The 27,831-nt window shown below is 43.3% G+C and overlaps 1 protein-coding gene across 3 annotated transcripts in view; it reads left to right on the top strand.

Moving 5' to 3' along the window:
• The window catches only part of IRS1 (insulin receptor substrate 1), a 50,779-nt gene that overhangs the window by 14,665 nt on the left and 8,283 nt on the right, over positions 1–27,831 (top strand). The window contains exon 2 of one of the 3 annotated variants that reach the window (XR_011099237.1): positions 6,493–7,396. The exons of the other annotated variants lie outside the window; for them this stretch is intronic. The gene's annotated coding sequence lies outside the window, so the exon portion shown is untranslated. The remainder of the gene's footprint in view (positions 1–6,492; positions 7,397–27,831) is intronic. 3 annotated transcript variants of the gene reach the window in all.

Genomic DNA, 27,831 nt, shown 5'->3' with positions numbered 1-27,831 from the left:
GAACTTCGTTTTGATTTTAATAGACAGCTAGTGTGATTATGTGAGTAGTATATTCAGAGTTGAGTGAGATCAGCTGAAATTGAATAGATGGGAAAAAAGATTTCTTTTCTGCAGTTGTTCAGTTTAAAACAACCAAAAAAACCCATTTACTAAATCTGAAGTTTGGGAGTCCATAATAACCTAGCCCATTCAGTTTCATCTACTAAATGTGGAATCAGCTTTAAAAACATAAATTGTAATTAAATGCAAGGTTTATTTTGTTAAGCAACTTCTTTATGTATCCAGGATGTTTTGTTAGTTTCTACTTGACTGATAACTAAGCACAGAGCATGCTATCAACGTTTCATCCTCGTTTTCATTCACGTACAGCTTGAGGAGTCATAAATACGAAATTTAACCAACGAGCAAATGGTGACTTGCATTGGCCGTTAATTTTTATTGATCGAGAATCTGCATAAATATACACTAATGGCATTGTCTAACTGGAGACTACACCAAATGCTAAATTAAAAGGTTGTATTGCAAATCAGCATGATTTACTGGTTATCGCCCTTTGAGAATGACCATTAAGAACATAAAAAAGATAAGTTTCCTCATTTGCTAATCTGAATTTGATTATTTTAATCACTTTAATTTGAATTAATCCACCGTGAAGTCAAGTGTCAGTACATACATGATAATTAAATATATTTGAACTGATATGATCAAGCAGAAATAGAGCGTAGCCACAGAAGAGACCTGGTTACAGGACCTCGTGTGATCTGAGGGAGGAGAGCAGACAGCACATGGCATGGTGAGAGGTCGTGATGGCGCGAGGAGAGGACAAACCACAAGGACAGAGAAATGGAGCTTCGGTGTGATGAAGGATAAGAGCGTAGAGGCGTTTCACGAAGTTATAGAAGGCAAAGTTGTGTAGGCAGGGGTACAGGGAAAGAGTGAACAAAAGGAGAAACCGGAATGGGGCTGGGAGCTCACATTTCAGTCAGTGTAATTGGGCTTTAATGGCTTGGATGAATCATAATCTCTTAGCTTGATAGGCTGTTATAAAATTTTAAACATAGGTATGAATGAAGTTACGCTGATTTCATTGTGTGCTTGCAGTAGTAGGAAGCGTTGACGTGCCAAGGATTGTTAGAGGAAAAAAAATGGTGTAAGATATTGGTAACATTTGTGTAAACATATTTTGGAGGAATGTTTGCACGATGATCCTTGTGCATGAGTGCTATGAAATATTTCTCATCTTGGTGGGAAAGGGGAGGAATCTGCAGCTGATATAAATTGCTGTAGCCCGCTTGTAGCTGAGGGGGCTGGGGCATCATATACCTCCTTTTAGGATGCGTCCCTTTAAACTTTTTTTCTTCTGTAAGCTGTTACTACACTGTTCTTGTTTGAATTTATAGCAAGTCTCCATTAATTTTAATTAGCTCTACTAATGAGTTAGTTCTAAAGTGCTACAAAATGATCTGTAATTCACTGTCTAATTTATCTCCTACCTTGGGTATTTCATCTTTTCCAAAAATTCTTCTGCAGATTGGTGCAGACATTTGATCTGTCTCGATTCAAGCTTGTTTACTTCTATGTTTGTTAGAGTAGCTCATCAGCTTTTATTCCTTTAGCAAATGTCTCTTGTGATGTTAATGGTGCCGTATGGATCTGGGTCACGTTTTAGCATTTGCATTTAGGCAGAGGAAACAGGTAAAGGAGAAGGACTTGTACAAGACACAGGAGTGCTGTATGGTGAGTGTTCAGAACAAACGAGACTGCAGAACACTGAATTGTAGCCTTTGCTTTACAGGACTCAAACGTGGTATATCTGTGTTTATGCTATGGAGAAAACACTTTTCCATTATGGCCTGTTTTGGTCCAGGTAAAAAGATAGTGAGCTGTATATAAGAAAAGGCATCTTTCACCAGCAGTACTGCTGCTTTGAGCATCCATACTGGTGGAGCTGTCTGTGCTTGTCATCAGTTCAGACAAACCTTTCCTCCAAAACCAAAAGCCTCTCTGACGAATCAGGCTTTCTAGTTTAGATAAGGCCATGTGTACATGGAAATCATTTTCAGATGAAAGTGATACGTACGTGTAATGGCTTTAGACAGCGGTTGTTCGGAGCTGCTGGGTTACTCCAGACATCACATGAGAAACAGGCAGGGACCCTCTTCTGCCCCCAGACCCCAGTTCATTATAGGAGGCTTGGCAAGTCACTGACAGACACGAGGAAGCATCAGTCTCCCTGAAACATTCCCTGCTCAGATGAGCCTGGGGAAGAAAATTGTTGTTCATTCATTAAAAGTCTTTTGCGTGTTGTCCCCTGTGGTGTGATATAAAAGCTGAATGCACGTTGTCCAGCAGATGCGTGATTGCAAGAACAAAACTGGCTTTTAACTATGTGATGAGCTTCTAACGCTATGATTCGTGTTGGGAAGCAAGCTCTGAAAGATAGCTCTGCCTTCCTGCCGCTCCACGGAGCGGTTCCAGATGTAGTTTGAGTACAGCTGGAGGATTAACATGATTCAAGAACTACCAGAATCATCTCTAGCTTGACTTTTTTTTTTCATTCACCTCCGTTCTCTAGCTTTCTGTTTTAAGCCTTATTTATTAAGAAGTGTTATTGCATTCTGTTTGTTTTTTCAAACTACTGTGTCATTTATTTGGCAGGATAGGGGGAAGGTTAAAGTTCTTCCTTACCTCCTCCCCCTCTCTCCAGTGAAATTTTTGATTGTTCTCTTTAATGAGTCATTTTCTCTACAGCTGAAGTTAATTTAGTGGCTTATCCAAACAATGAATGTTTTCTGAGCAAGGAAGTGAGGGAACTTTAGTTCTTTCCCCTTTTCTTTATATAAAGGTGTGTCTTGGGTGTTTCCAAAACACATGCAAAAGCACATAGGCACAGGTTTCCTACAACTTTGCAGAAAGAAATTCTAATTTTGCTTTCATGATCTTGCCGTATTGTGTTTAAGTTATGTTCCTCCTCTTCACAGCCTCACGGAAATCCAGCAGTCCAGACAGATGAGTAGTTTTCCTCCACCTTAAGAGGCTCTGGCAGTGCAAGCATTTTGGCACCTCCTAGGCGATGTGCTTGCCTGTCAGTGACAGGATTCCCCCAAGTTCATTCTGCTTCAGCAACTGAAGGTCACACAGCACACTCTTTTCATTTGCCATCTGGCAGCTCATTATTAGCAATGGTATGGAAACCAGAAATAAGAAAAGCAGAACCAAGATGCTGAGCGTATTGTTTCAGAGGCACAGCACAGGCTGGGTTCGCGGGCGCTGTGCAGCGGCAGCTCCCTCGGAGGGGCATCCCGCCCCGCCGGCTGGAGGGGAGGCACTTTGCTCTCTGCTGGAGAGGCTGATCTCCATGGGGCTTCTTCCTCACTTCCACAGCTGCTTTCTGGATCCTTTTGCTGTTGGAATAGCACTGCCTTAGAAAAAATGGGCTCGTTTTGGTTTCTTGGTACTGCTAGCATGTTTTAACGTCAGGTTGTGCTTTGCGCCGTTACCCTGAGGGTGGCAGGAGGAGATGGCTTGGCTCATGTGTGTGCACACTATGGAGGAATTCTGTCCTTCAAGGGTTTGGGAGCAAAACTGCCATCCACTTCAGTGGAGTGGCACGTCCTCACTGCTACAGAGAGAGCAGATAGGGCTTGCTGTGCCGCAGTGCTGCTCATGTCCACAAATGCTCTTTTCCATGGGTTCCTTATCAGCGTTTAAAAGTTGATAGCGGATGTGATTGAACTCCTATTTTCTCTGGTTCTTACTTCCCTACTGACATGTATGTGAGCGTTAGACTGAGGGTTGTATGCTCAGTGCTGCTGAAGCCAATCTGCTCAAGAGCATTGTTTTCTGGAGAAAAAAGGGTCATCAAAGATTGGAAATGAAAATCACTTGTGAAATATTTCTGACATGTATGTCATGGATTTGTAAAATCTGTTTCATACGTCTGTTTGTTGAACGTGGGGTGTTCTGATTTGGCTGAATAGCACCAAGTTATTGTGTGTCAGTGTCCTCACACAAGGCTTTGATTAAGCAAGAAGAAATGCTGTGATTTTAAAGGCTGGCCTATGTACATGCTTGCACAGAGAAACAAGAAGTGTGAATTAGAAGAAGTTAGCGTTTTTATGTAAGTGTTTCAATACCATGCATAATAGTGGCTGGTCTGGACAAAAAGAAAGCCGTAAAATAAAACAAAATATTCATTTTGACCTTTGGGGAAGACACAAAGACATTCCATAGCAGATGAGATTTTTGTTTTTTTTTTTTCTTTTTTTACAGCAGGGTATAATTTTAACCAGGGTAGGTTCAGTGACTTTGTTTACTTATGTGGGCTGCAGGTATGAGCAGCTATTCAAGGTTCAGTCATCAGCTCAAGTTCCATGTGGCTAAACCAGAAACCCCCAGCCCCCCGTAAGTCCTTTGTGTTTTTGATCACAGCATATGACATTATATTCCTGTGCTGAATCAGGCCGCTGATGTGAACATGCTGTCATTGATTCGGACCTCCTTCTCCAGCTGTATATCTCAATTCTGTGGACTGTAAAATTTTAGAGCTGGCTTTTTCTTGCTAGTTTCCCAGTTCAGCTTTTGTCCAGAGTTCCGTCATTTGAAGTCAGTACTTTCTGCTTTCCTTTTTTCAGCTCTGGCTTGTTTAGTTTTTCCCCATCTAATCCACACATCTACTGTGTGTGGCTGGAAATACAATTTTCCTAGGTTGTTAGGTCAACTATATTTGTTCTCCTTTTACAACCTTATGATAGCTTTTGCTTTCTCCACTCTGCCAAAAATAAATGCCTTGTATGCTTGTGGAGCCTTGATAAAACCCCTCCTTTGTCCAGATGGCAGACAAGAGGTCACATTCCCTACCCTGTTCCAAACTTGGTTGTTTTCCACTTCATTTCTACCTTTGTCCCCCAGTGCCTCTGATCTCCATTGTTTGGAGGAGCCTCCTTCTCTTGAGTGCTGCTTCCTTTTTGATTTTTTTTTTGTTAGATACCATGTTAGGAGGAAGAAGGGGTTATTGGAGCTTCAGCACAGGCTGCAAGTAGGTATGAAACCATGACTGTCATCTCCTTGCAACATTTTCATTTGGTTTTCAGAGTGCTGATTTCATCTGTGCAGGATGATAGGAGGGTCCTGAGGCATTATACTGGTGGTGTGAAGCAGAAGGGACGAGGTCTCTTCCTGCTTTAGGATGAGGGAAAATTTTTCAGTCTAATATGTGGAAGTGAGCCTTATGCACAAAATTGATTTTTTTGTTTGTTTGTTTTGTTTTGTTTTTCTGGTTTTCATAGTGTATTTTTTTTCATGTTGTTTTGTTTTGTTTTGCTTTGTTTTGTTTTCTCTTGAGTTAGCTATCCTGAAAGGCGCTCTCTCTGTTTTCCCTGGGCTTGCTGGAAGCATACAGTCTCTTGCTGCTTGGGAAATGTGTCACACAAAACTTTTTGTAACACTTAGCTGGTAGAAAAATACAATGAGGTTTGTTCTATAAACATGTCATTATCAACAAAATGTGAGCTGGTTGTTTATGGTGCCCAATGCAGGACTTTGACATACAGAGAAGGGATGAGTAATTCACTTTGCCATGAAGCCCTAAAAGGTGGTTCTTCTTTACACCACAAGGCATATTCTAGATTGTGTTTCTAAGATCTACATACAAATGTTTTAGTTTAGGCTTTTTACCGTTTTATTACTTGTTTGAAAGTTAAGAACAGATGTGTGTTTCCTTGTTTTTGTAACATGGATGAAATACTAATAACTCAAGGCATTCTTTCAAGCAGGGAAATAAAGATTTTTCCTTGTGTTTGAGGCCTAGGAAGCTAGACAGAGGAGGGGAGAAAAATAATGAACTTCAAAGAAAAACTGTAGGGATCTTTTCAGGAAATGCCAAGTAAGGAGTAAGTCCCTAAGACCAAAAGTGAGTTAATGAAATTTTTTACTTCAAAAGAAGAAGCCTTGAGATTTGTGGGTGGCGTAACCGATGGGTGGTGCGGTGACCTCTGCAGCAGGCCGCGTTTGGAGGCAGCACCCACGTCATCCAAGGCCTCTGGCCATGAAGGAGTTAATGGAGGCTCTGCCTCTGTAACCCATCACTTATCTTTTGACCATGCAAATGTTACCTGGTGTTTGGTAATAGTGAAGAGGTGTTTCTAAAGCTTTACTCTGTGCAGGACGATAGTCACCTGAGGCAGGAGAATGAAAATGCCCAAGCCCAGCCTGCAGCGCTCAGCCTCTTGGAGTGGTGTGAGCTGTGCTGGTGTGCTAAGCACAGTTAAAGGTAAGAGTCCTCACCGTTTGGATGGAAGTCCTCTGATGTGGACACAGGCAGGAGGCTGGGTGGTTGCACCACTGCAGCTGTACGTTCATTAATCGATGAGAAATAGCCCAGCTGCGTCCCTTGGCAAGTCGCACTGTAGCTCGCGACACGTTGACAAATATTACGCTGTTATTTCCCTGTGCTCCGATGTATCTGCTTGTCTTTTTTCTCTCTCCCTATAGGTCTGCTGAGGCAGGGCCTGTCATTTTATTCTGTTTGCTCAGCAGCCAGCAAAGCGAGGCCTTCACCTGCGGCTGAGGCTGCCGCGCGCTTGCAGTGCAAGCAATACAGATAGCCACTATCACGGGTTATTGCACCCGCTCCGGTGCCACGCTGGGTCTGGTCCAAGCCTGCAACTTGCTGCCGAGATTCAAAGTCTTCATAAGGCTTAGATTGGTGAGCCTCACCGTGCTTATAAACCTCGAGTGAAGCCGTCAGGCCTTCTCCCTCTCCTCTGTCCCGGTAGCTGTTTCTGCCGAAACATGCCCAGAAGTGCTGGCTGTAGGATTTTTTCAAGCCTGCATCATAAAGGTTATAACCAGGAATACGATGGATGTACCAGCTTCCTTTCCTGTGTTAACTTTGAATCACACGTGTAATTTCTGTCATTACCTTGTAATCTGTCTTGCTGTCTCTACTTGCTGATTGGAATTTAAGAATAACAGAGAGCTTTTTAAGAAGCCCATCTTTCATTATTCTGTAAGAACTGGATCTTTTGTAACATCAAGTGATACTTGCTTAAAAAGCCAATGACAGATGATCTGCCTCTTTTTTTTTTTCCTTTTTTCTTTTCCATCCTCTGCAATGGTTGCAGGGGTGTGCAACGTGCTTTGTGTGCCGTGTGAGCTGCGGACTTGGCTTCTCGGTGCAGTGGAGCAGACAGACGTGGTCACTGCCCTGAAAACTACCTGAAACTTAAGCATTTTGAAGAGGGAGGAAGAGCTCCCAACTCTTTCTGACCCGGGTCATTTAACTTTGAATCCTCAGTGATTTCAGCAATGATGAAACTGGATAGCCTGGGAGGCTCTTCTTTTGAGGGCACCTGAGAGAACACCAGGCCAGGCAACTGACGCAGACAAGTGAAAGGTATCAAAATGCACAGCATGATCACTTGAGCAGTGCAAGAGGGAGAGCTGAATTTAACAAATAGACCTGCTAATAACAAGACTTCAAAGAGAGCACGCCCTTCCCTTCCACAGCTGTGCTTTGCCACGGAGAAGAAGCAGGGAGTTTTCCAGTGGAAGTTTGCTTCATATCTTTGCCTTGGGGAAGAAGTTCAGAAAGCTCTGAAATTAACTTAGAATTTTAGAGAGGTGAAAGGAAGGGAGAAGATAATTATGAATTTTGATGCCAAACCCATCATTCTGTAACAAGTTTTGTGTTTTTTTTTTTTTTATTCCATCTTGCACTTCAGGGGATAAAAAGGTATGGGTTCCTCTCCCTCCTCTCCTCCCCACCATGTTTTCCTTTACTTTATTCTTTCTCAGTGTGAGTTTGTACTTGCTTTTTTACCTACTGCCATCTAAAGATCTCCCCCTGTGTTTATTGCTGGAAGCTGTTTGCTTAGCTTTATCAAAGCACAGATAGACGCTTGGGATATCTTTTTGGACGAATCGTTCACAGTCCTTCCATAACTGAAGTCCTTTCCATAAGGTAGGGTATAGCATTTGATTCTGTTTATTTTTGATTTTTTTTCCACTCGCATATGAAGCCGTAAACTGTAAAGGGAACTTGATATACTTGTACTGTATTTGCAATTTAGATTGCAGAGTGTTTTGGAGTGCACATGTTTGGCTGCCAGTGAAACCACTGGCTGTGAGTCAGAAGGCATCGAACGCTGTTTTCTAAAGTGTCCTTAAGGGTGAGGTCACGTAAAGGATGGAAAAATGTTTCAGAGTGTTCTGGGAAGCGGGAGAAGGGTATTTTGGATCTTGTGAGCAGGTGACCTGGGGGGGCTGCAGGGCTGAAAAGCCATTTCAGGTGAACTAACAGGGAACCTGGGGGCAGGGGGGGGCAATTTGAGGGTGGGAATTAGCAGAGACTTAGCAAGGCACAAACGGAACCGCAGCTGAAGTGAAAGAAAAAGGAAAGCTGCACAGAAACTAAGTTCTTGGAAAAACAGAATAACCTTTCAACTTCTTTTGTGATTTAGAAATAGTCAGATATTTACTTCGGGATGTGCGGATTTTTCTGTAGAGGCTTTAGGTGCGGTGTCCAGCACCCCAGGTCACGAAGTGCAGTGCCACAGGTGCCGCGGGGTGCAGGGGAGCTGCTGGTGGCCCGGCCTGTTCGCAGCTGGGCCTCCCTGTCCATTCCCCGCTCAGCGTGGTGGGAGGCTGAGGCAGCTTGGTGGAGAGGCAGGACACAAACCTTCTCTTTGGAAGGTGCTGCTACCTACTCAGCTGCTTCGGGCCCGGAGCTGGCAGCGTGTTGCTGACAAACCTGAAGAAAACAGCCCTGTGGACTGCGAGCGCTGGGGCTGCTGCTCACAGGCAGGAGCCACGGGACGGGAATTCGGGAAATGGGGCAAAGTTCAGCGCTCGCCTCCAGCTCGCGGGTGCGCACTCGGCCGCGCCAGCTGCCGGCCAGCTGCTTGCTCGCCGCTTCCCAGAGCCGCATCACCGCTTTTCCTCCTCAACTTCTCTTATTAAAGTGCGTGCTGCTAACATGTTAAGTTGTTATTATTTTTAAAACATTGGGCCATGCTAAACCTGGCAGCCAGGACAGCTTCTCTTTTGCTGGAGAGGTCAGAGGGAGTTTCAAGCAAGCAGGAGGGATCGGCAGCGCAAGGAAAACCTGTTCTGGGGACACGCAGGGGATTGCACGCCCTGGAGTCGGCACGGACAGGAGCAAGCGTGGCGCTTGCAAGCACTGAATTAACTTTTCTTCTTGGAAAAGTGCATGTGCAATATTTCCTTTAATTATCACTGGCAATACGCATACTGTTTCTTTTGCAACTTGACATTGTGTTTTGTACTTTAATTCTGTTTTCCTCAGGCCTTTTAATTAGTGCTGAAATTCTTATCCCTTGCTACAAAATGCCACTTCCTTAGACCATCAAACCTGTATTAATTTTGTGTGAATCATTCAGATTATTTCAGTAGAGCAAGCGACAAGGTTATCTATAGTAGGAACCTGTAGTGCTCCACCTCTGTGAACATAATTCCTGCCGGGATCACTGCCGCTCTCATGCGCAGGCCAAGTTACACGTGACTGACAGAATGCTACAGTTTGGTCTTGCTGAAAAAATCTCGGATGAAACTGTTTACTCTTCTTTACTGTGTCCATTATCCTTGTGGTCAAGCATGAACAATTCATAAAAGACGTAGGATAATAGATAATCATCTTAGATTCACTAACCTGTCATCATCATGTGCCTCACCTCCCTTAATAGCTTAATGCCTTAACAGATGAAAGTCCTAGTAGAGGGAACCTCAAATTAATAATTCATTCAAATGGAACAAGACAGATATAAATGAACACATGTAAACGGTGCTAGTCAACTGAGGGTGACTGCATCTTCCCTTCGGTGCGTCAGTCTGGGGTGTGAGGCGAGGCTGAGCGCTAAGAAGTGACCCCTGCAGACACGGGCAGCGCTCAGCTTGGACATCCCTGGGGCAGTCCTGCAGCACCTTGGAAATGAAAGTGAATGTTTCTTCACTGCTGTGGATAGATATAAAAAGACAAATATCGAGGTTGTAAGTGCATCTTTCAGGCATTGTCTTCATTTCATGTGTCAGCTCTTCTGTTTCCTTTTAGAAAGTACCACATGTTTTACAGGGAGCCTTTTCCAATCTAATGTGTTTTTAAATAGCAAATGCAGATTAAAGAAACCAGAAGATTTGATCTGGGACATAGAGCAGAGAAGTTGAGAGAGGAGAGGGATGAGTTACAGTGTTAGAGATACGGTCATTGCCTGTCCTAAGGAGATTATAAATGATGTTACTCATTGCCTCTGACTTATGTGGGGCCAAGTGCTTTTTTGTGGAGGATTGAGTATATGTGCCAAGGTAAATGTGATAGTAATAGTCCTTTTCTGTTTCACTGAGTTAAACAAACTTGGAATGCCCGAGTAAGGTACTTACAACTCAAAACCTGATTTAGCACATGCTAATATCTCAAGTGTGTGTATTCTGGCAGCTTACTCGCTAACAAGTTGTTGCACACGCAGGTTTCAAAATGTTGTGAAAACAGATTCTGCGTACAAAGGCTGTAAGGAAAGTAAAACAGAGATAAGTACGGTTTCAGAGCAGCAGACTTGTTACTTAGGACACTTCACAAGGAAAAGACAGCAGATGTAACATTGAGTGGAAAGTTGTCTTTAGGTTATGAAATTGTATCTTTCTGATGTCTTGTGGGATTGAAGTAGGCAGAACATCTGGAGCTGGACAAGGGAGGAAATAATTTTTAGGATGAAAGGAAGAACGTTTGAGAATGGCTTCATTTTAATGAACTATTTGCATCTTTGTTTAAAAGTGTAAACAGACTGTCCTGAGTGAAAGAAAATATTTAAATCATAAGGAAAGGAGAAGATAAAAATCTATATAAGTAAGAAAGGTGTTTATTTTTTTTCTTTCAAGAGAAATTTATTCTTTTAATAATGTGAAAATCTGTTTTTACTTGAATGTTGAGGCAAACACCATTCCCTGTGTAGAATCAGAAAGTCAGCACGTTACGTGAGGGAATGGTGATGCATGATAATTAGGAGCCAAATTGCTCTCTCCTGATAGTCCCCAGAGGAATTTGGAGCTGCTGGTTGTGTGGTCAAGACTGAGAGGCCGCAACACGTAGCGCCATGCAGCTTAATGCTTCCAGCTATTTTCCCTTCACTGCAACAACACTAATGTCTACTTGGTAACATTTCTTACTACACAAATCCTTCCTTTAATTTATTTATTTTTTCTTTCCTGAACTTCTTGATGCCTCCCACATTTGCTAGTGTTTAATTTGCTGTCTGGTCTGAAATCTTGCACTCGTTCTGCCGGCTGGTTTGCCATTTTCACCTGCTTGGGAGCCTGGGGGCCAGCTCCTGCTCCTTCAGAGAAGCCCTCTGGCAGAGGAGGAGATGAAACGTGCCTCCTGCTTCAGCTTCCAGCAGAGTAGCACTGCAAAGAGATCTCTCTTGTTCGGTGGCAGTAGGTAACTGATAACAAAGTCACTTAATAATTTTCTTTCCATTTAGGAATGGAAGTGCTTTTTATTTTGTTTTTAGCATCCAGCTATTTGGGGACAGATGTGCAGAGGGGATGCCAGTGGTGTGTCCAGCAGAGCAGTGGGTGCCTGGCTGAGAAAAGCAGGGAAGGAAAAGCGACCTCTGCCTCGGGGTGCCCATGGCCCCGCGTTCTGCCCTGGGGGCTAGGAGGGGGTGTGCTGTCTGTCCTGTTTGCTGAGTGGGTTCAAAAAGTTCTCTGCATGGCTTTGCCACTATGGTACCATAGTGCAGCGTGCTTCTGACTGGCTGGCCTGTAGGGAAACAGAAAGAAGCAAAAAAAAAAGACTTCTATTTAAGAGACAGCACGCAGAATCATGAGGTTAGTGGAGTTCTTGGGGGGGGGGAATGCCTTTTTCCATTAAATAGGATAGATCTTTGTTTTTACATGCAATGGATACACTTTTTTTTTTTCTTTTTTTTTTTTTAAGATGAAAAACACAAAAGGAATGTGGTACTTATATTTGGTTGGAAGCAGACTCCCAGCAAGTTACTACTGCTTTGCTCTCATTGAGAGTGCACGCTTAGCTGCCGTGTTACCTAAATCTACTACCAGCTATGGCTGACAACAGTAGCTTTCAGAGTCTGATGAAACTCTCAGTTTCAAAATTAGCGTTGTTTTTTTTTTCTGTCTTAATTTTTTTTTTTTTTTGATTTCCAGTGTTGTACTTATGCGACGTGATGTTTGTGTGCTGTCTTTTAGGGGACGGCTCCTGGCAGAGCTGTGCGTGATAGATGACAGTTCCTACGGTGGTACGACAGCTAGTGCTCAGGAGGCAGCCGAGCCAAAATACTTGTTTTCTTAAGGTCTTGCATTAATCACAGATGTTCTTAAGGCTTTTGTTTACCATTGTTGGTCAATTATTCTTCTGTGATAAGCTGTCGCAACCCTCTAATTTGAATAAGTTTTTGTTTCATTTCTGTCCGTATTGTGGTGATTCAGTTTTGTTCTAATACAGAATTCTTTAGCAGAAAAATCCTGCTTCAAGCTTCACTATGATAGTAAATTTTTTTCCCTCTAATGTTATTTGGATTTTCCTTTAACTTTGTAAAAGGTAGTTTTGAAGACTGTCTTCACAGTCATTTCTCATTGCAAAGTAGGAGTGAGGACTGATGGTTGATGGATCTGAAAGTGCCCTAGGGACCTTGCTTTCTGGTCATTGTGCCAGAGCGTTACCAGAGTTAGTGTTGCAGGAGATCTGATTTCCTCCATAGAAATGATCAAGTAGCTGCCTCCATGAACTGTCTGAAATGCTGTGAACAATCCATTACAGTCTGGTATATTATTTATATGTAAATGCAGGGAATGGTCCGTTGGTATTACGGATACATGTAACAGCTAAACTTCAAACAGGTAAGAAGAAAGAAGTGAATTGGACTTGAGAAGTCAAATCCAAGCAAAAGTCAAGTAGGAAATAAAAGACAAAAAAGAGATTAACCCCCCTCCACTGCGTTACAAATACCAAAGTTTCAATTAATTTATTCAATACATTTAAAAATATTTGGTGCACTTCTTTGTTCCAAATACTACCGACTCACATCATGCAGTAAGACCCAAAGTGTGTCGTGTCCAAAGACAGTGCCACCTGTTGAGTGAGCAGCAGTGCCTGCTGGCACATCCCAGCCCACACAAGGCATGCTGAGCTCCTGGGGATTGCTCAGTCTGTTTTCCAAGCTCAGTTGAAGGCATTGGGATTGGGCAAGTTGTTTGTGAAACTCGGGCAGAATCAGTCCTCTGACTTTAAGGACTGTAAGGGAATGTTTGCCTGGTAAGGGAGAAATGAATGGAAGTGCACTGAAAAACGCGTTACCCTATACTTCTATTTTTTTTCTTCAAGCACCACCACTTTCACAGGTGGGAGGGCTAGCTGTAGACTAAACAAGGGCTGGTATTAATGCCAATAAACAGAGCTGCAGAGAATGTCCAAAAAATCCCTTTAAGATCAAAATTCAGGTCTTTAATGTCTCAAAAGCCCTTTGGGTACTCTTCCCAAATCTGATCAGGTGATAGGAAAAGAGATTGTTTGCTATCCTCATCCATCAGTCATGGAGGTGTGGTCATTCTTTTTTATTTTCTTTAGTTTTAGAACATTCTAAAATTTTGCCTATGATTTCTGCCCTGCTTAATAAATCTTCTGTCTTTAGTAATCTTCCCACAATGATAGAAGTAGCTGTAGTGGTCTTGACTGATCTCAGTTGCCTTCCCTGTGGCTTCCAGACATTACTCAACTCAGCAGCCCGATTTGTTAACTTGTACCAGCCTCAGAATAATTCCAGTTCTGATGAAAACCAACATTACTGTTCCTGACGGGTAGGCAGATGCTTCGTCAGTGCTGAGGAATTCCAGAAGGCCGTCGTTGTAACTGAGTGGGCAGGAACGTGGTAGAGGAACGTCAGCATAGGTAAACACAAGTCTTCAAGCAGAAGTTTTTTTCCAGTAAGCAAAAAATGTGTCTAAACCATGCCTGTGTGACGCTGACCTCAGACCTGAGGGTTGTAACTTGTTAGAGGCCTTGTCGTTGTCACTCACAGCTCCCCTCTGTCCTTGTTGCAAGCGTGGAGCAGCAGCAGCTGGAAAACCACAGGCAGTGCTTTTTGGCATCATAAGAGAAAGGTACTGAGAATCAGAAAAAGGCATCATTTTGCCAATGTTTAAAACATTGGTGTGCCCGCATGTTGAGCACTGGGCGCAGCTTTGGTGTCTGCATCTTAAGACAGATGTAGTTTAGGGAAGGTACAGAGAAAGGCAACTCAAGGTCAAAGGGATGGTACCGCTGCCCTGCGTGCAGCAGCACTTCTTGTCTTTTGCAAGGCTCCAGCTAGGAGAGGAGAAGCCGAGAGGGGCAAGGTGATAAAGATTTACAAAATCCTGAAGGTGGTGGGTAAGGTGAATGCAGAACTTGACAGAAATCCTGCAGTACCAGAATTACAGGACACTTGATGAAACTGGTTGGGAATCAGTTTAAAACAGATTAAAGAAAGTATTTGTTTACACAGCAGCTAGTGAATTTATGCAGCTTGCAGCCAGAGGATGTTTTGAAAACAGGCAGTCAGAGCAGGTTCAAGACAGGGTCAGGAGAAGTCCTGGTCAGCAGGTAGTGGTTGCACAGACCATGGTTTATAGGTTCTCTCGAAACAGCACCTTCTGCTGCCCTGCTGGAGACGCCTTCTGGACAAGGGGAGCTGTGGGTCTGACCCAGCTGGGCACTTTGTACACTGGGCTCTGTGGCTCTGTGGTGTCTTTCTGTCACTCGCTCAAAATTATATTCTCGTTTGTAGCAGGGTTAGGTGGAGGCATGAAGGCTCCTCTCTGTTTTTTCATGTTCAGTAAGCTGTACCTCCCAGGGAGACTTTTGATCTACTTATTCAAATTTATCAGTATTGCAAGCTGACATGATTATTGCTTCATAGGAAACTGGAAAAAATTTCCTTCTTTCTAGCCAGGAAAAAAAGACTGGGAAGTCCATCTGGGAATGTGATTCATCTGGGTCACACTCATCATTTTCCTTTCGGATTGCAAGGAGAGGTTCAGGACAGTGCTCAGCTAGAAGTGATAAGATTTTATTTAGATATAGCTCCCTTTAGTGTTTGTGGTGGGGAGCAGGTACACTGTTGTTTATGCAACAAGACTCCAAACACCTTCTATCACTTGATCAGCACGACATACTCCTTGGTGTTTGGTTATGTCCTGCTGCACTTTGAGAAGTGTGAGTTCTTCAGCCTCTGCCTAAGTTGCCAGTGCTGCGTATTGATGCAAGGACTTGGGTGGACCTTGCTCCTGAGGGGGAGTAAAACCTCAGTTAAAAGAAATTGAATCTTAATCTGAAGAATGTGAGTAGCTCTTTTGTTAGAGTCTGAGAGTGCATTACACCATTTTCAAGTAAATGTGGTTTTGTGAAAATCTCTTAAAGTTAACTTCAGTGTAGCAGTGGCTTGTAGGGTGGTAACCACTAGTAACTGGAAGACAGTATGCCTAGTGCTGTTAGTGGTTTTCTTCGCTATATTTTTAGCTGGGTGGAAATCTTCTAAAAGTCATAGTAATAAAGACAACTTGGAGCCTATGCATAATTTTAAGACCGGAGAGGTTGCAAGGCTAAAAACATCCAATTTGAACAAATGCTAATAGTGGCATAACAGGAAAAAGAGAAAAAAGAGTGAGGACATTCCTTTCAAAGACATTTGTTTTAAACTTGACCCATTTTTAATCTGTTGTTCTGCACTGTATTTATTCTGCAGGAAAGCTTTCTTAATAAAAGTGCTAGGTTATGTCCAAATCTGAACATAGTCAGCCTTCACCTTAGTCTAGTGTCAAACTGCTCTAGCATTTGTCACTATGAAGGCTGTGCTAGCAATAGTTGGTTATTCACGTGGATATATCCATCTGAATTTCTCTTGCTGGGGCATAGTTGTCTTGGAAGAAGGCCGAGCATGAGCCCTGTGAGAGCTTCTCTCGCTCTCTTCCTGCCCTCTGTCCCTTCTTTCTCTTTCCACAACTCAGAAGTAAAATTTGATAGCTCAGAATGTAAATTAATCCTAAGTTATATGAAAGTCTTTCCTTGAAAGAGACCATAAATCTCATCTGTAGACGTTGACTTCTTAGAATACAGAAAAGGAGCCTCTGATTTATTTATTTATTTTTAATGCTGAGTGCAAGTGTATAAAGTGAAGCCTGCTCAGTAACTTCAGAACTGAAGAACAACAAAAAAGGCTGCTTCTTCAGACCAGGGAATAGTTTCTTAAATTATGAAATACGTACATACAAATGTTGATATTTACTACTCTGTGAACTGTTTTTCATATTTGCTGTTTGAAGCAGCTCTGTACCTTTTTTGGTTTGATTTTGAGTATCTACTGTTTCCATCCAGTCCAATGAAAATGCTGCTAAATGTCGATGCTGTATTTACCAATGAAAATAGTGTTTTAATTTGCATTAGATGAGTATGATGAGCCTATCTAAAAGCCACTCTTGGTGGGTGGGGAGGAAGGCACTAAAAGAGTATGACCAGAGTGGTTGGTAACATGATGAGCACTGACATCGGAGACATGACCTTAGGAGGCTTAGGATTTCAGTTGGTTTGGTGCCAGCCATGGCATGCAACACTGAAAAACAAGTGGATGGAGAAAGCCTCCTTTGCTTTTTGTCACCTTCTAGGATGCGCCTGCCTGAAAAACTCAGGAGAAATTCAGCGCCCCGCTGCCTTACGGTGTTACTGCTCTGGTGGCTGGGGAGAAAGGTGGTGAGGCCATTGTGCCTTCTTCCTGTTTCCTAGAAATGATCAGCTGTGAGGATGAAGGAAGTGTGTGGGGAAATCAAGACCTTCTCCAACCTGGCCTTTTAGGGAAGGGCAAGGTATAACATAAAACACTGCCGGGATGCTTTTTGCATCCATAGGCAGCCCTACCGCTCCTCCAAACAGTACAGGGCTCCGGGTGGGCCTAGGCCCAAGGTGAGCGCTGGCCCAACTCTGTGAAGTTTGGGGGCGACGCGGAGCCCCCCTTGCAGCACAGAGGTGTGCAGAGGGCCATCAGACCCTGTGTGTCGCATACCAGTGCTCAGGGGTGAGTTTCAACACGAGGGGAGGAATAAAAAAAATGGCAGCTGAAAGCACGTCTGAGTACGCTTTTGAGGGAGAGAGGATTTGACAAACGCAGCATAAAGAGGAATGTAAGATGCTGAGATTCTCTCTGTGGCTAAGTAAAGCTGTAAACTGCATACCGAGAGTGATGAATTCGGAGCACTCGATACCCATTCAAGTGGCCTTGCTGCTTAAAGCATGGGCATTATTCTTCTGCAGATGGATGCTTACAGATAACGTTACAGCCTGCTCGCTGCTGAAGGCAGAGAGCTCTCAGCCTGTACAACTGGAGCAATTCTATTTCTCTGTTTCTATGGAAGCTGTTTGTTGTGGTCTTCGTGGTGTGTTTTTTTTTTTTTTTTTTTTTTTTCAACTATATTTGTAGAGCAGAAACTGAAACCCAATCCAACTTCCTAATATATGTGTATTCCTATTGGCAGTTGGATTTGAAGCTTTGCTTGGTTATTTAGCTGTGAGAGGTTGGCAGAAGCAGTCCAAAATACTCTTCTCTAATAATGAAGTAATTGACCATAACATAGCATGTCAGGGAGGGCTTCTTGGGCAGCTGCATCCTCCCAGCAGCTCGAGGCATAGGAGAGGCGGTGGAAGACATGCAGCTCCAAGCCGGCTGGGAAGTGGGGACAATCAGAGCTACTGTCCCCAGCTGCTGCTGCAGGCTGCAGGACATTACCGCAGATAGAAAAGATGCAGCTTGGTTGGATCAAATACAAAAGGAGCTTGTTAGAAGGAGGAAAAAACATCTGATAAGTTGTCGAATGAGCTGTATCCAGAATTCTGTTTGTACCTCTGGCTAGCGTGGGGCTGGCAGCCCGTCTGTCACATTTGCCATTAGAATGGAAGAATTATTGTAACGAGAAGATTAAATACTGAAGGCTGTGAACCTCTGCCTGGACTCCTGTCCTCTCCCTGTCTCAGGTTCCTGGTGCTGCAGAACATCAGACCTTGCAGGAGTCGATTCCCATGGCAGCCCCCTGAATCCAGCTGCCCCAGGCAGCAGTGACCCAGCCCGGCCACAGGCAGAGATGGCCGAAGCTATGAGCTGAGTGAGGTTTTGCCTTTGGTGTTTCCTACCCTTCAGTTTCTTGTGGAGCAATACATAAAGTATCCATACAACCTCTTCAGCCTTTCTGCTCCCACAAATGGCAGAGCATTGCTTGGTTGCCCTTTTCTGGCTGTTCTAAAACAACCTATTTGTTATGAGAAGGGAGAAGTCATGTTGTATGGTTTGAAAGGTAATTTCAGCACCTCCATGGAAGTTATCTCAGTATGTGAAATTTGTGACTTTTTATATTTAGCCCAAACTGTCTGCTGTAAATGGCATTTAGACGGTTATAAAAAGGTAGCTAGCTCTCCATGACGTGCACTTGTATTTCATTGTACTTAAAAATACACATCTTTTTGTCCTCTCAAAATCTCTGCTCGGGGTAACATTTGTTGGCAGAACATGAATTTACTTCCTTCACTTCCTTACTTGAGTAAGGATGAGATCAGGCTCCCTGTGCATCAGCTTTCTTGGCTGCACACTTGTCTTGATTCCCCCGATGGTGCTCAGCTTGCCTTCTAACTTTAGTTTCACGTAAACAGCCAGCAGTGAAACCCAGAGGTATTGGTTTTCATTGAAGCAGATAGGAAAGCTCCAGCAAATGTTGAAGCTCTGCTGCAGAGTACGCTGTTATGCTGGGCTGTGGCAGTGCGGTGACTTGATGTCATTTCCCAGCCTATCTTATCGTCTAATTGCAGAAGAAAGCAGTGCAGTTACACAGTTGCTTGATTTTGGCTTTTTAGGAAAAACGATGTATGACCATGATGATATTGATAGCTGTTCTCGATGCCTTCTTGCAGCCTTGGGGTGATACTGCAAGAGAAATTAAGTTGATGAATTCCTTCAAAACATTTGGTGAATGGTGTGAGAACAAAATACGGGGGAGATCTGACATTTCAGTGCTGTTGTTTTTTTATCTGCAATAAACATTTTCCGTTGACTTACAGCTCAGCTGCACTATCTAAAGGTTCGTCGTACTCAGTTTTGTAGCTGTGGAAAGACTGCACCTAGCGTGGTGGTTCCCAGCTGATGTGCAGAGGCATGCAGGAGAGCTAGCAGGCTGTTAGACGTGCTTGGAAATGTGAGGTAATTATAGCTGCCTCTCGAACTGTTGTGCTTGGTTTCTCAGCATGTCTACAGGCAGGGTAGCAGCAGGCAGGTGGAGGTGTGTGGTGCAGCAGGGAAGGAGCAGGCGATGGGTGGGTGGAGTGGGACGCTGGGGAGCCGTGGGGAAGGTTTGGCTGCGGGGGTGTCGGGACACATCGAGTGTGAACCTAATGGTAGAGGAGTGTTCCCGTGAGCTCACCTTGTTTCTTCTTTGTGTACACGTTGGAGCTCTCACCTGCTGCCTGCAGATGTTCCTGTGTTTGTGGTAACTACCGAGATTGCGACCTCGTGGCTGTGTTAGTGACACCTCCGACACTCCTGCTTGTTTTGTTTTTTCTATGTGGTTACTATAAGCATCTTGCTACACGTCAAACAGAGCTAACCCCGTCTTTTCACTAGTTTAAAAAAACTTCCCTCACTTGGTGGCCATCAGTGATCAGGAAAACTTGGTGCAGCTGCCGTGCAGGGGTTGGTACCCGGGGATGCTCAGCGGCCGCTGCGGCGTGCGCAGGCCTGGGGCTCGGTGCTTGCCCTGCCACTCGAACCACTCAGGCACTTTTTCCAAAAAGAGGTAGGAATGGGATGACAGAAGAAAAACATAAAGCAGACCACTTGTTTTGCACTGTGTTTAGTTAATGGCCTTTCAAATTTGTAAACAGCATTTCTCGCAAACGCTAACGTAACCAGCGATTTGGTAATCAGGCTGGGCGTTTGTGACTTCCCACCGCCCGGCCGATCAGCCTGCGAGTGAAGTCAGCTGCAGGAGGAGCTGCGGGTTTGGGGCAGGAGCACGGGCAGCTTCCCCACCTGGAAAGGGGCCAGATCCAGCAACGTGCGGAGGGGCGGCTGGGCCCCGCTGAAACTCAATCCGGGGACAGATAAATTCTTCTCAAAGTCAAAGCAAGCAGTGCCGTCCTGCAGGTCTCCTGTCTTCTTCACAGCCCGCGAGATGGAAGGGTGAGCTGGCCTGTGTGTCAGCACGTGCTGCTGCTATCACAGGATTTGGTCTTCACTGAAACAATGGCCACCAGTGCAGAAAATATTTTATCGCTATAGGAAGGCTGGGTGTCGCTTGGTAACCCAGCTTGGGTTGTTTTGGTATTGTAGGTACCAGGGGCTCTTAAAAGCTTTAATTTTTCTTTTCCTTTTTCTTTCTGATAAGGGTTAAAATGACAGAAAGTAAACACCAGGTTCTTTTCTCACAAGAGCCTCTCTACAAGCTTTTTGGTGAGCTAAAAAAAGAGCAATACTTACTAACTAAAATCAGCAAAACCACTAAAAACTTTGTTTGCAAGGGAGTTGCCTGCTGAACTAGTTCCTGATGGTGCCTCATTCGTGACATGGTAGCCAAGCTGTCGCTTGGCATCTGCAGGTCATTTGGGGATGAGCAGGAAAGGAGATGCTTGTGCTCAACTTGTGCTCACTTCAGGTAGCTCTGTCAGCAGCGAACTGATGTTCCTTGGGAAGTGGCTGAAATCTGGGTTGTGGGTTCTGTGCAGATGTGCTTGTGAGACAATGCAGATACCTGCAGGTTTGCAACCAAATCTCATCCCCAAAAGCCTGAGCCAGCTGCTTTTGGGCACTGCTGCAGTGCAGGTACAGGGCTCTGTTTGAATGCTGCTTTGCTGGAAATGAAGGCAGAAGGTAAGGTAGCCTGATGTTCATCACACGTTTCAAAGCGATGTTGATGATCACACAATGTGCCACAGCTGCTAAGTTTAAAAGTGATTTCAGTGTCTGTTTTCTCCCTCAGTTAGCCTATAAGCTGCTTCAAACATGTGTCACAAGAGCTTTGAAAGCTTCTGGATCATTTGTTTTGGGTTGGTTATTTTCTAGTAGTGGATAAATCCGTGCACGTGGTTTGTACCTATAGCTAATACCAGTGGGAAACGTAACACATACTGTAGACATTTGAAGGAAATTGTAAGAAAAATCTTGCTTCCCGCTAACCCATACCAGCAAAGTATGAGTGTCTGTATGTTTTGAGTTACATATATCAATGTATATTGATATCTATATTCTATGTAATCAATCTCTGTACAGATGTATAGAGACATAATAGCACAGTTTCGTGGCAAAGGAAGGCAAAGAGAAGGCACCCTCACCTAAAAACACCTGTGTGTACCTTACAGCAGTCTCAGAGGTGCTGGGAGGTGCTGGGGGTGAGCTGTGCAGAGCCAGGCGTGCCTCTTGTCCCTCCCCACCTCGGGCTTCTCCCTCCTTTGAAGCAGGCGAGCTCTCAGGCTGCAGCCTGGAGTGGGATTTGCGTAATATTGCAGGAAGTGCAGTGTTTTAAAACTACTGTTGTTGTTGTTTTGTCCTTCGTTTAGGCACAGCATGTTTTGATTTGCATGGACAATATTTTAAAGAGCGGATGCTTTAGAAATATAAACAATCAGGAAGGAGAAGGCAGCTGTTTTCTGTACTATTTAATATTATGCACATCTACGGCCTCTAAGTAATGGGTACTTGTTTACATATTACAGAATATGGATTATAATGTTATAAACATATTGTTCAGGGTTGCATGCTGGTTTCCTAAGTCAGAAGAAAGACAAGCGGCGCTGCCTTTCCCAAGCCTCGTGATGAGGCAGTGAGTGCGGACGGAGGCAGCAGCCGGGCTGTTCGGGGCCGCTGCTCCGTGGCGCAGGTACTGGCCCCGCTATGTTGAAATCTGCTCGTTGCTAGCAAGGAACTTGGCTTTCTTAGGGCTTCTTATAAATGAAGATTGTAGCAGGTTTTTTTTGTAACCAGATCTGATTTGTAAACCATTAAGTGAAGGGGAAGGTCGTCTTCAAGTCTTCTAAAGTAAAATATCAGCAGACATCTGTGTTCTTATCTGGCTCAACCATTTTTTTTTCAATGGGAACTGTGGGGTGTTTCCAAAACCCTGTTATTTTTTCTTGTATTTCCATTAATTTTGTGATCTGACTTTCAATGAAGCATAACTCTGCTTAGTGAAGTCATATTTTATGTGTTTGAAGTGGCCGGTTCAACATTGGAAATATACAGCTTTGAAATCTTGCACGTGTCTGAATATGTTACTATTTTTTGCTGTCCTAAGATGGCTCTGACTGAAAGAACAGCGCAAAAAAAATGCGTTGTTTACTTCATTCTTGAAAGCTTAAGATGAGAAATAATATAGCAGCAAGTAATTGTCTGCACATGGAGAAGGACTTAAGAGGATGGAAGCATGTGTGGGCATACTCTTAAGCACACCTGGAAAATAGATGCCAAATAAAAACAGTAGCAAAGGAGTATTTATTTAATAAAAGTTACATTTACAGTTATGCAAAGACTGTGCTAGCAATAATCTTGACTGTGTAAATCATCACAGAATCACAGAATGGGTTGGGTTGGAAGGGACCCTAAAGCCCACCCAGGGCCACCACCAGGGCCACCACCTCCCATGAGCTGTGAACGCATAATTTGCTAATATTTTTGACAACTTTCAGAGTTTAAGGATGAATTTTACCATGCTTTGTACCAGTGTCCCTCAGTCTAAATTTATTGGAAAGCTTTATCTGGTCATCCTGAGGAGCACGGCTGAACATTGTACCTGCCAGCCCTTCCAGGCAATACTCTGAGCAGCTCTGATGTGTTGCTGGTGTCAAATGGTGACCTTGAAGGTTGGAAGGAAGTCCTCTCTAAATTTCAGGTGCTGTATTTGTTTGAAAGCCATGCTTTGTTATGTCAATACTCAAATAACTGAAATTGCGGAGTTGTATTTACAGTAGAACTTGTTACACCTTTCAGTTATTATTTCTGAAAGCTGTGGCTCCCGCTATGCTGCACGTGCCAGCCTCTGCACACCTTGATGCATCTTCTCCTACCAGCTGTGACTTGTAGCTAGAAGAGAATCACAGACAAAAAGTTGGAAAGCTTGTTTGGCCTTGCTGAAACACCAGGACAGTGACCCATGGAAAGGAAAGTTTCTTGTGTTTGTATTTCATCGTGGTTTCTTTGAAGAACAAGATATCTACAGGTGCTGCAGGAGCTCTGACTTCTAATTGTCCTAATTCTTAGTTGACATTAAACATTTCAGTAAGCATCCTACCTAGTTGGTAACTAGAAATGAAGCACATTTGAGAAGTGAAGCACATTTGAGAAGTTGAAAGGAATGCTTTTAAGTAGATGTTGATGCAGTTATTGGGACTGTGGATAAAATGTAATAGAAAGCTATCATTACCCATACTGGAAGTAGTTATCTGGAGAAATAACTGTTCCTTGCTTTTCCTCCTCCTTCTTCCAAGAGAGTTCTTATTTCCGAGACCACTCGGAGTTTGTGTTAGGTGTCAGAAATGAACTGAAATAATTTTTTTTCATGCAATTATAGCCTCCTTTAGCTCATCTTTGTATCTATGTATACTTGTAGGCAAGGTTCTTTACACCCCTTTAATTTATATGACGCACATGATAAGTAGCAATTCATGTTGCAGAAGTGTGATGCGCACTATACTGATGAAATTCTGAACTGCATGGTATGTGTATTTTATATATGAAATAGTTGCAAGGGTGTTTTCTTTTGTTTCCTATGTGATTTAAAAAGATGAAATGTCCCCTCAAAAAACCTTTCTAATAATATGAAAAATTGACTGTTACTGAAAATTGACTGAAAACAGATGGAAAAATAATGTAGACTGGCCTCTCTTTGGTTGTTGTGCTGGGCATTTGTTGTTTGTTTTCTTCCCCCAAAGCCCATGAAAAAACAAAGATAAAACTAGCATTTTTATTATAAAACTTAATTAAAGCTTTTATATAAGAGAAATGGACCTAAAATTAGACTTAAATGATTTTTGATGCAGGCATGAATAGGCAGCTAGCAAGTAGAAGTCTAGATGCTTTCTGCCATTCTTCATCTGTTCTAACTGTAGCAAGGACATCTGCAGTCCCTACCACTAGGTGTGCAGAGAGTTTCCAAGCACATGAAGATCTTAAAAAATAAAAAATAAAATGAGTGCAGTAGTTTGTTGGATAAGGAAAGGGATGCAGGGAGAATTTTAAAAAGATACCTTCTGAAAGTGGAAAAGGTTTTGGAAGGGACAGGGAGAGAAACTCGGCTCAATGAGATGGATGGTTCGCTTAGAATACCATTTCTTCAACTTGTTACATTCAAGCTTATTTATCGATCATATTAGTTTTTTGCTTTTTTCTCTCAAAGTTGGAAGTATTTCAAATCTGCTTATGTTGCCTGTATTAACAAAAATATTTTTATTTTCATTTTCCCTTGGATAATTAAGGAATTATGCCAGGGAATTTAATAGCTTTTTGGTGAGAATTTTTTATCTACCACTTCTCTGTTGTCCCTGGCAGCACACTACCTTCATTTTTTGATACTAGTTGCATAAAGGATGTCTCATGAGCAACTTCGGGGGTATTTTAGTTCCTATCTTGTAGAAAGTTTTCTTAGAACATGCTTAATTGTTATTATCTGCTACTATTCCCCCAGGTATATGGATTTTCAGGATAGATACAGGTAGACAGGACCTTTGGAAGTGACTTCCCACGAGACACACCGAATCACATAGCTGCTTGGCTGTGGTCTTGCTGTGGTTTGGGTTACCTTTGTAACTAAGATCCAAGCTGCAAGAGTTTCTCTAAAAACTGCACTGTTGCTTGTTATAACCACTGATATTTTTGCTCTGCACATCAGGGTGCCTCCATTTCAGGCATTCGTTGTGACTGCACTTGCTCCTTGACGTATACTGCAGGCTTCTGGTTTTTAAATGATATGGTGAGGCTGAGCAGAATGTTACTCACCTTGTTTGACCTCCCACATACGATACACGAGCCGTGAAATCTCGTGTAATATTTAAGAATTTAATATACTTTGTATAATGTAACAGTGACGGTAGTGACAAAACACTGCTCTGAGCAAAACTGCAAATCCCAACAGATGATCTGTGAGCAGTGGGACTAATGAGGCCCTGCTTCCCATAGATTTCTCTTCCATGTGTTGTATGACGGGTCCTTTCTTGCCCCCAGCACACCTCTGCCCTCTTCTGCCAGACACGGTGCTGGGGTGGATGCTGATCCCCTTGGTCTCTGCTGCCTCTTGAGCCACGCTGGCTGGAGCTGTGCCTCAGAAACGGAGTCCTTTACTCGGCCGGAGATTTTTACAAATCATCAGGCAACTTGGTATCTCTGAAATCAGTCGCATGAGCTCCAGTTACTCAGGAAGCCAGACCAAAGAAACCAGTGCAAGCTGAGGTTTCTTGAGTATGGCTGGACATACTTTCCGCTTTTGGCAACCAGCCATGCTGCTCGTGCTGTCTGTTTTTGTGCTAACTGCCCGTATTTCTGCTTCTCTCCAGATGAATGTCTTTGCCCCTTAACTGGCCTGTTTAGCTGCCATTTGGGCAGTCTGCTGAGCAATTGTCCTGAAGGAAAAGAAAAAGCTTAAGTGCCTAGAAATGCTCTTTTCAGGCTATTTTAATCAGTGGATTATTTGAGGTGTGGCTGAGCGTTAACAAAGATTTCAGTAGTGGGGTACACAGTTGTTAAAACACCTGATGGCAAAAGGAAGCATAGGGTAATATCAAACTCAGGAGTCTGAGTAACATTTCGTATTAAGTGAATACAAAAGAGTGAGTAATGTAGTTTATTTTTTGTGGGGGTTTAGCTGTAGCATCAATTGTACTTGTAGCCACTGAGACTGTCAGCAGCCCAAGGTAGTTAAAAGTTCCTCTCTTGGTTAAAAAGACCGGGTGGCAGATGGTGTAAGTTCATGTCCTAGGTTATAAGAACACGGAGAACTTTTTATTTTATGAGCTTGTATAGTGTAGTCATACTGTGTCATAAAGCTGATTTTATATATATTTTGTCAAGGTTAATGTTTAGTGGATGTTTTTAATCATTGATTAACCAAGACATCTTAATGATGTTTTAATGAGATGTAATATCATGTACAGATCCTTTTGTGTGTGTGCTAAGCCTCTAATCCGTATTACTATATGCTTTTAATTTTCTGTTGACTTACACTAATAGCTTCTACGGGGTTATCCGTAATACTGGATGTGACAACTGATGGAAGATTTATGTGTCACAATAACACGGTACCTATCATCCGGCAAGATACTTGCTGATACTGTTGTGAACAACTTCCATTATATGGGGAAATTTTCTCCTTGGCACGCCTTAAAAAAGTTTAAGAATCACTGAATTAAAATGCCTGGCTGCAAATTCTGCGATGAGAACAACTTTTACCTACTTTGACTTTTGCTTGTGAAACCATACGGTCTAATAATGCTAGATGGGTGTTGAAATGAGGTTATTAATGTGAGTGTTGATTGGTTTCCCTTTTGAAATCATAGCAACTGAGCAAGTGAAGACTAGTCTGTTGAAGCTGTTCGTATCTTTAAAATACAATATTGGCAGGCATTCAGGCTTTTAGGATTTCACAGAGTGGAGCTCTAAAGAAACAGCAGTAAAGGACTTCCTTGATTTCTCTGATCGGTGTTTGTCCTTTGGATTTAACTCACAGCTGTATCCAAACAGGTGCCTGGAGAGCCTGCCAGGTGCTGCTTCCTCTGCCCATGGACTTCCAGCTTGAGGTAGCCCCTTGTCTGGAATCCATGACGTTGCCTTTGTGCCCTCTCATCGCCTTCTGTTTCCTCCTTTCTTGTTACCATGGTTTCTGAAAATAAGCTGGATAACAATCGTTTCGAAAACCTCATCTATGTCCAAACAACCATTTCAGTGTTCAAATGGTACAGTGAGCCACAGGCTACCTCAGACCTCACTGAAGTGCTCAGCATTATTTTTAAGGTTAATCCCATCGCAGCTCAGAATATCTTCATCGCAAAATCGGTGCGAGTAGAAGGGTGCAACTCATGTCCTATGAATAAAAAAAACCCACATTCCTATGTTGGAATTCTGTTTCCTTTTCCATTTAGAAATTCTATCTGCTTGTAGAGTTTTCTTAATTTTACAAATCTGATCTAATGTAGAATAATGCTTGGCAATATACAGTCAGAAAAATCTCAAATGCTATGTCATTTTTAAGCACTGATAACTTTGTCCCTGCCCTGTGCACATGCGTTCTTGTTGTTTAAGGCCATGTAGTATGAACAGGGTAGAACTGGCTGGTGCCTTGGATTTCAGTTGTCAGTTTAAGTGCCAAAGGATCCTGAACACCAGGTTTGAAGTTCTGAGAAGGGGAAAATACTGCATGGATGCACCACTACAGCCGTGTGCGGCAGTGGGAGAGGGGGTAGGTCTCTGGCGACCCTTGCCTGATCTAACCAGAAGGCTGCCCTCATGTTGTCCTGAAGCCCAGGTTTGTTGTATATGTGCCGTTCACCTTGCAAGATGAAGCCATCAAGTCCACAGACGGCAGCTATTTGTGATCCAGCTGTCACCAACACTGCTGGAAGCATCTTAGGGCTGGAAACTGGGGTGGTGAGCAGCTGATGGAGGGGGAGCAGGGGTCCCACAGCCTCCTGAGCACGGCTGCGCCCGCTCACGAGGCACTGGGGAGGTCAGCTCGGATGAGTACAGATTACTGTGGTTCAATAATCTCCTAGTGCAGCCTCAAGTTATAACAAACTTGACTGGGGCTTTTTGC

The sequence above is a fragment of the Anas acuta genome, chromosome 9, assembly GCF_963932015.1.
Source record: "Anas acuta chromosome 9, bAnaAcu1.1, whole genome shotgun sequence".
NCBI classification, from domain to species: domain Eukaryota; kingdom Metazoa; phylum Chordata; class Aves; order Anseriformes; family Anatidae; genus Anas; species Anas acuta.
Note: the sequence above shows the minus strand (reverse complement) of the source record. Positions and strands in the feature narration are given on the sequence as shown.